Source organism: Misgurnus anguillicaudatus, chromosome 24 (assembly GCF_027580225.2).
Source record: "Misgurnus anguillicaudatus chromosome 24, ASM2758022v2, whole genome shotgun sequence".
Classification (NCBI taxonomy): Eukaryota; Metazoa; Chordata; class Actinopteri; order Cypriniformes; family Cobitidae; genus Misgurnus; species Misgurnus anguillicaudatus.
Genome location: NC_073360.2, coordinates 25,760,950 through 25,768,849, shown reverse-complemented (window position 1 = coordinate 25,768,849; position 7,900 = coordinate 25,760,950). Strand labels below are relative to the sequence as shown.

General features: G+C 47.8%; 1 long non-coding RNA gene across 1 annotated transcript; it reads left to right on the top strand.

Moving 5' to 3' along the window:
* The first annotated feature begins 6,680 nt into the window (after nucleotides 1-6,680).
* Nucleotides 6,681-7,900, top strand: LOC129423444 (uncharacterized). The gene is made up of 2 exons (XR_012367837.1): nucleotides 6,681-6,902; nucleotides 7,273-7,900. It is a non-coding gene; the product is annotated as an uncharacterized lncRNA (long non-coding RNA).

Sequence of the window (7,900 nt, the reverse complement as noted above, 5' to 3'; positions counted from 1 at the left end):
TCTGTGTGGTTTGTTTGGGCCTCAAACACGCGGAGGAAGCCCTACAAAACCCGGATAATTGCAGCCATTGCCTTTCGCTGCCTAAGAAACTGCTGCGGCGTCGACTTAAAGTTGCTGCGACCCAGTGTGGCGAGGACGGTTTTTCGGATTCGGATGAAGGGCTTGGTGGAGCGGACGCGCAACCGGAGACATCCGGGGGCGCGACCTCCCTCAGTTGGGCCGACATGCCCAACCCTGCATACCCTGAAGAGGACATCTTCAGGGAAATTGCTACGTTAGCAGGCGAACCGGCCGGTTCATGCGACGACGCGGACCTTCTTGGGACCTCAGAGGACGAGGAGGCCATCCCGCCCTCTTGTGCTTCCCAGGTTAACCCCCCCGCGGCTTTACCTCAGTCCATCCTTCTCGAGGTGTGGCGCGCTCAAAATCGAGTGGCCGGCCCCTCAGAGCGCTACCGACCAAGAGAGGGATATTTATGATGGGAAAGTGCTGGGACCCCCTCCCGGCCCGAGGAAACAACTCTTCCCTGTTCTTCCGGCGTGCGTTAAGCACATGAGGCATTATTGGAACGACCCGCTCGACCTGAAACACGGTCTCGCAGGCCTCGAGGTGAAGGACATGGCAGCTCTCGGCCTGGGCGACCCGCCCACGGTCGAGCCGTCTATCGCCAGGCACCTTAACCCCGTCCAGGGTGGGCTGCTCGCTCCCCCGAAGCCGGTCTTGCCCAATAAAATGGACCGTTTTTCGGCATCGGTTCTACAGGCCTCTTATAAGGCCTCGGCCTTGGCTGTGAGGGCCCTCAACGTTTCATCGCTCCTTTCCGCCTACCAGGCGGAGAATCTGGACGATTTGGGGGCTCAGCTCGATAAGGGGTCTCCCTCACCGACCTTGTGGAAGGAGATCCTGACGGTGAATGATCTCGTCCTCCGTAACGCTCGACAGGCCGTCCAGGCGTGCGGGCGTTCCATGGCGCTTTCTGTGGCAGGGGAGCGCGCGCTGTGGCTTAACCTGTCGGGCCTTCCCGACAGTGAGAAGAGGCGTATCGCTGGTGCTCCGGTTGAGCCCGGCCAGGCTCTTTTCGGCCCCGCCGTGGCTTTGATGCAGCAACGGTGCGACGATAAGAAAAAAGAGGACGAGGCTTTCAAGCTTTGCCTTCCAAGGAAGGCAAACCCACGTCAGGTGCCCCCTGTACGTTCGCCTAACCCCCCTGCTACAGCTCGGCACTCTCACTACAGTAAGGAGAGGCCCCGCAACAAACCCCCTCCACGGCAGAGTAACCCACCGTCTGCTAAACCCTGGGGAAAACCGCCTCCCGCCGCAGCCCCAACCCGACCCCCAACATCCCGAAACGCAAGCGGCCGGCCTGATGTTCGACCGTTGGGGGTACAGGGTCTTTGTTCGGAGGCCACAAGCCCATTGGACTCTCTTTTTCCCCCGGAGCTCCCGTCCAAGAGACGGAGGTTTTCTCACGGAGGGGTCGACCACCCCCCTCAAGAGGCTGCCCAGCCCGTGTGTTCGGTGGATGTGTTTTGTCCCCCCACGTTCAGGGGGTTGGTTGTGAGGAAATGTACACCAAGCATTTACACTGTTCCCCTCACTCAACAAATAAAGGCTTCGGCCCAAGTGTTTCCCAACACAAAACATACAAAAAACACACAAAACACAATAAAACAAACGAATCAAATGAATTAGTTTCAGAGAGAGCACATCTCTCTGCAGAGAATAAACCCCTCTCTGAACCCACGCATGTCGCCCCTTGTTTGTCCACTAGAGGGCGCCATTGTATCACAAATGAGTCTACCGAGCGCTCACGAGTTCAGCTGCGCGCCCTCCACGCTGGCGGGCACTCTAGCGAGTTACGAGCCAGCCTGGCGGGCGGTAGCAGCGCCCGAATGGGTTATGCGAACAGTTACGCAGGGCTACAGACTACAGTTTGTCAGGAAACCCCCGCTTTTCAACGGCATTCTCTTCTCTCACACGGAAGAGAATTCCGCTCACATTCTGAAAGAGGAAATCTCCTCTCTTCTAATAAAGGGTGCGATTCAGGTGGTGCCCCCCGATCTGATAAATCAGGGGTTTTATTCTCGTTATTTCCTGGTTCCAAAGAAGGACGGCTCCCTCCGCCCTATCTTAGACCTCCGAGTGTTGAACAAACATTTAAGGAAATACAATTTCAGAATGTTAACCCACGGTTCTCTGGCCCGAGCCATAAGACAGAACGACTGGTTCACTTCAGTCGATCTGAAGGATGCTTTTTTCCACATAAGCATTTATCCGCCTCACAGGAAGTTTCTGCGTTTCGCATATCAGAGCATATGTTACGAATTCACAGTTCTTCCTTTCGGCCTCTCTCTCAGTCCTCGGACGTTCTGTCTGTGCACGGAGGCGGCCCTCGCCCCTCTAAGAATGTCAGGTCTACGGATTTTGACATACATAGACGATTGGCTCATCATAGCCGAGTCGAAAGAGAAAGTGCTGCGGGAAACCCACCGTGTGCTCTCTCATATCACGTCCCTGGGTTTCAGAGTGAATGTGAACAAAAGCAATTTCACACCCAGTCAGAGTGTGATTTTTCTGGGGTTGGAACTGAACTCGGTCTCCAATGCGAGCGCATCTTTCTCAGGAGCGCGTCCGCGCTTTAATGAATTGTGTGTCACAGTTCAGAGAGGGGGAGAGAGTGCAGTATCGTTCATGCCTCAGACTACAGGGTCTTATGGCTTCAGCTATTCAGGTTTTGCCCCTGGGTCTCCTGAGAATGAGACCGTTCATGAAATGGGTTTTATCACTACATTTCAGCCCGTTACGCGATCTCTGTCGCGTGGTAACGGTGACGCGCATCTGTTCGGCAGCTCTGCGACACTGGAGGAACGCAGACTTTTACGCACAAGGCACCCCCTTGGGGACAGTTATGTTGCTGAAAGTCGTGACGACGGGCTGGGGTGCAACCCAGGAGGGCAGAACGGTGAACGGGCTGTGGCCGAGCAGTCTCCATTCAGCACATATAAATTATTTAGAGCTCCTCACCATATGGAAAGCTCTGAATCATTTTCTGCCGCGCCTGCGGGGACATCATGTTCTCGTACGCTGCGACAATACCACAGCGGTGGCATACATCAATCGCCAGGGCGGTATGCGCTCCTCGAAACTTCACAATCTAGCTCACAAGCTGTTAGTGTGGAGCAAGGGGTTTTTTCTGTCACTACGCGCAACGCATGTTCCAGGCATTCTGAACAGAGGCGCGGATCTTCTGTCAAGGGGAAACCCTCTTTACGGGGACTGGCGTCTCCACCCGCATGTGGTGGACGCGATATGGAGGCGATTCGGACGGGCAACCGTAGATCTGTTCGCCTCGCACGAAAATGCCCATTGTCCTATGTTCTTCTCGCTAAAGGACTTGGACGCGCCCCTCGGGGTGGACGCACTGGCCCACCCATGGCCCAAGGTGTTGCTGTATGCTTTCCCCCCTCTGTGCCTCATAATTCCCACGCTGGCCAGAGTGAGGGAGGAGAGCTTGTCTCTCCTTCTGATAGCGCCCAGATGGCCCAAAGCCCCGTGGTTGGCAGAAATAATTCCTCTGCTATATGCCCAGCCGTGGCTCCTCCCCCTCCGCACAGACCTGTTGTCTCAAGCGAACGGGGAAATTGATCACCCACAACCGGACAGGGTGGCTCTCTGGGTTTGGCCCGTGAGAGGACAAACTTAAACGCGCTGGGATTACACCCGTGCATAATTGCTACTATTCAAAATGCCAGAGCCGTTTCTACACCGTCCTTATATGGTTGTAAGTGGCAAGTGTTTGAAGGGTGGTGTGATGAGCACGATCTCATATCTTATCAGTGCTCAGTCCCTGAGATTTTGCGTTTCTTACAAAACCTTTTGGATAAAGGCAGGTCTTTTTCCACAATTAAGGTTTACCTGGCGGCTATTTCTGCTTGTCACGTAGGGTTTGATGGCTCTACTGTCGGGCAGCACCCTTTAATCTGCAGATTTATGAAGGGTGCCCGTCGCTCTTTGCCAGTCATCAGGAAGTCTGTCCCTGAATGGGACCTCTCCATGGTGCTGGACGCTCTGTCTCAATACCCCTTTGAGCCCCTGGGCGTTATTTCCTTGAAGCTGCTGTCTTTTAAGGTAGCTCTGCTCTTGGCTCTAACATCAGCAAAACGTGTTAGCGAACTGCATGCATTTTCTGTACACCCTTCATGCACTAAATTCTCTTTGAATGGAGAAAAGGTTTTTCTTAAACCTAACCCGGCATTTATGCCTAAGTGCTTCCCTGCGTTCACATCGGAGGTGCTGGAGCTGTCCGCTTTTCACCCTCCACCTTTTTCCTCTGCGGAGGATCAGAGGCTTAATGCTCTATGTCCTGTTCGTGCATTACAGACGTATATCGACAGGACTAGGGTTTTCCGGAAGAGTGACCAGCTCTTTATCTCATGGACACCGCCTCACAGAGGGAATCCCGTATCTAAGCAACGTCTTTCACATTGGCTTGTGGACGCGATTGCCTTGGCATACGAATCGAAGGGAGTGCAACCACCTGGGAATATCAGAGCTCATTCTACGAGGGGCGTGGCCACCTCTTGGGCTTTGTTTAGGGGAGTGTCACTGCAGGACATCTGTTCGGCTGCGAGCTGGGCTTCTCCCCATACTTTCGTGCGTTATTATCGGTTGGATGTTACTAAAACCTCAGTAGCACATTCCGTTTTGGGTGTAGGGTCATCATAGCCCTTCACTGCTGCACACCTTTTTCCTACTGTTGTCTTTATAGTAGGAATAAAGCGCATACGGGTTTTGAGCTCGTTCATGTTACCAAGCATGCATTCACATCTTTGCCCTAGTTTGTTTTTTGCATTTATGGGTTTCCCTAGGGTGTGCTTTTTACATATTTCTGCCTTGCATGCGCACCACAGACACTTGTGTGTGTGCGTGGGGCTCATTATTATGATCCACCAGCTTTGCCCCGCTTGCCGCACGAGAAGCGAATACACTTACTGAGGAGGAGCAGCGCGCAGTGGCGTTATATGCCATCAGGTAAGAGGGTGTGGTCTTACCTGGCATTGGCTGCGCGCTTCTGTCTGTCTAGCCAGACTTGGTGCAATTGGATGCTTCTGTAGAGGTCAGGTACGGATGTCCTTCCCATAGGTGGATCTCTCCACTCGATGTTTCAGAGAACCGGGGTTACGAAAGTAACCTATTGTTTTTATGTGCAAGCAGAGTGCAAGTTGGTGCAGGTTGTGCGTTCTCTCTGTCTTGGCAAGTAGTCAAATCTCACCATTGTATTAAAAATATGTGCAGTTTTGTGAATGAAACTGTAAGGTTAAGAGGTTACACTGACAATGCACTAAGGATATAAAATAAAGTTTTGATACAAAGAACTTTGAAAAACAAAGTTATTGGCATGTGGTGTGTAAAACAGCTTACTACTGTATATACAAGCACATATAGTGGGGCTCGAAAGTTTGGGCACCCTTGGTAAATATGAGCAAAGAAAGCTATAAAAAATAATCTATAATGTTTCTTCTTTTAAGCTTTAATTTAAAAAATATAATGTTTCATTGAAGTCAAACAATTGAAAGTGAAGGGGAAATTACATTACAAAATAAATAATTTTCTCTAATACTCACTACACTCTAAAAATGGCTGGGTTATTTTTTAACACAAAATGCTGGGTTGAGTCTGTTGGGTTGTTTTGCTGGGTTATTTTTTTACATTTTAAACACTTTTTGGGTAGTTTCAGTTTTCTAGGTGTTGGGTTAAAACTGCTGGGTTATTATGCTGGGTTGTTTGAAGAGGCTCGTGTGCTTCGCGCCCTTGATGTTTGAATGTGCTCAGCAACGGTAACGTGAAAGCACAGAGTCACTGGAAGCAGTTGTTTCAAGGTAAGTTTATATGTTTTTGTGAACATTTCATGAATATAAACAAGATTATAACATTTTGCGAGACAGCAACGTGTTAATTTATACAGACTAAGACGACGGGTGTAATTTGGAGGAATGACGACTGTTACCTCAGATCGCCATTTACACAAATTTACTCGAATAATGGTTCTAAGATGTTTGATATGGCATATTAATAAAATTAATAAAATCGGTGTTACAAAATCCCCATCACACGGTTGATTACGTTAACTCATGACAATTTCTGTAAGCCTTTAACAAAGCTAGTCAAAACCGGTACCGAGTCGACCTCCGCAACCCCCAGGCTTCTTGTGTCACACACGCGCACAGTTTTCCCTTTCCCAGCTTAACAAGCGAAAGCGACGCTGTTAAATTAAATTTAGCGACAATCGAGTTGCTTTCTTGTCATTCGATATGTAAAGACAGACCGCGAGGCGCGAGCACATTAACTTTACCGGCCGCGCCGGCGGAGGATCACGGAGCCGCCGTCTACTCTGTCACTGAGGCAGGGACATGCAGCACATTCACTTTACAGTCGGTACGGCAGGTAACGCGTCGATAAATGAAAACGAAACAGCGTTTTCCAAGAACCGGTGTCTTGTATGTATATTGCTTGTTCCTCTCTTTTAAAATGAAATAATAATTTAAGTGTTTGGAGTCTGGACATGAACTTGAAAATATAAACGTATTTGTCACCAAGACGGAGGCTGCGTGGAAGTTACTATCAATTAACAAACATGTATGTGTTATATGAAATTAGATGTGTTATTGAGTCGTATTTAGTTACTTTTTTATATTCATTTCATAATATTTTTGGGTTGTCTCCTGTGATTTCAAATTTAAGTTGACCAACCCTCTGATCTGTGGCTGATACTGTAACAGAGATGTTATGTTTTTAGCAGAGATCAGATGTGATGTTGTTTTCCCATTCTTACTTTAGAGTGTGCAGAGTTTTAACATCCATCCATTGATGAGGCTAGCAAGACCTTCATACAACTTCAGCCAGTAAGTATAACATTTAATAATTACTATTTAAAATATATTGAGAATGTCTTAATTATCTGCTACATTTTAGTTCTGCAGTACTTTATTCTTTATAGTCAGATCATCCTATTTGTCAGTCTGTGTGGTTTGCAGCCTTTGTTGTTGGCACAACAGTTAAAGGAGTGTAACACCAAAGTCTTATGCAAACTGACAAAAGGCCATTGCATTTGTGGAAAAAAAATCTCACACGTGGTGGTAATGCGGCCAGGGATGCAAAAGAAAGCCTTGTAATTTTTATAAAATGTATAATTCACTTGGCCCACATGGTTTTCTGAATACTTAAATCTGATAATTCAGTTCATACTACTAAAAGTTTTTTCCTCTTTTGTAGATTGCAACAAATGTGGTGGAATTTCTTCTCTGGACAGAATCCTCGAAACCCTTTCCTTTCGTCCTGGCCATGGGAAACATGTAGCAGATCTCTCAATCTTTTTTCTCAACCAGTCTCTCTGATGGAGCCATTACGGAAGTGACTTAAACTGCAATTCGGCCAAGATGGCGATGGCACCCACCGCCTACTTTAAGCTTCAAAAATGCTCTTCACAAACCAATAGGTGACGTCACAGACACTACTTGCATATTTTTTACAGTCTCTGGTTTAAAGGCATTTTAAGTGCTTGAAAATAAATACCCCAGGCAATGTGCTTCTATGGGAATTCCTGTAGTCTGTCATTTTTCAAATTGATGAATCCTCTCCTGTTCGAATCCTTTGTACATCTTTGTTCGCGACGAGTAACTTTAATAAATAAAGTATTTTTAGTCAAATACATTCCATTCTGTGAAACTTAAAACATGTGTTCTGTTAAAAAAACTTTACACATCTATGAATGATTTTACTTTTAATTTAACAATTACATTGTTTCTTTTCTTACACTGCTGTAGTTTTGTTTTTGTACATTTCAGTATTTCATTTATATACTGTAAAATTACAAATTCTGTCTTAAATTCAAACGAATTGA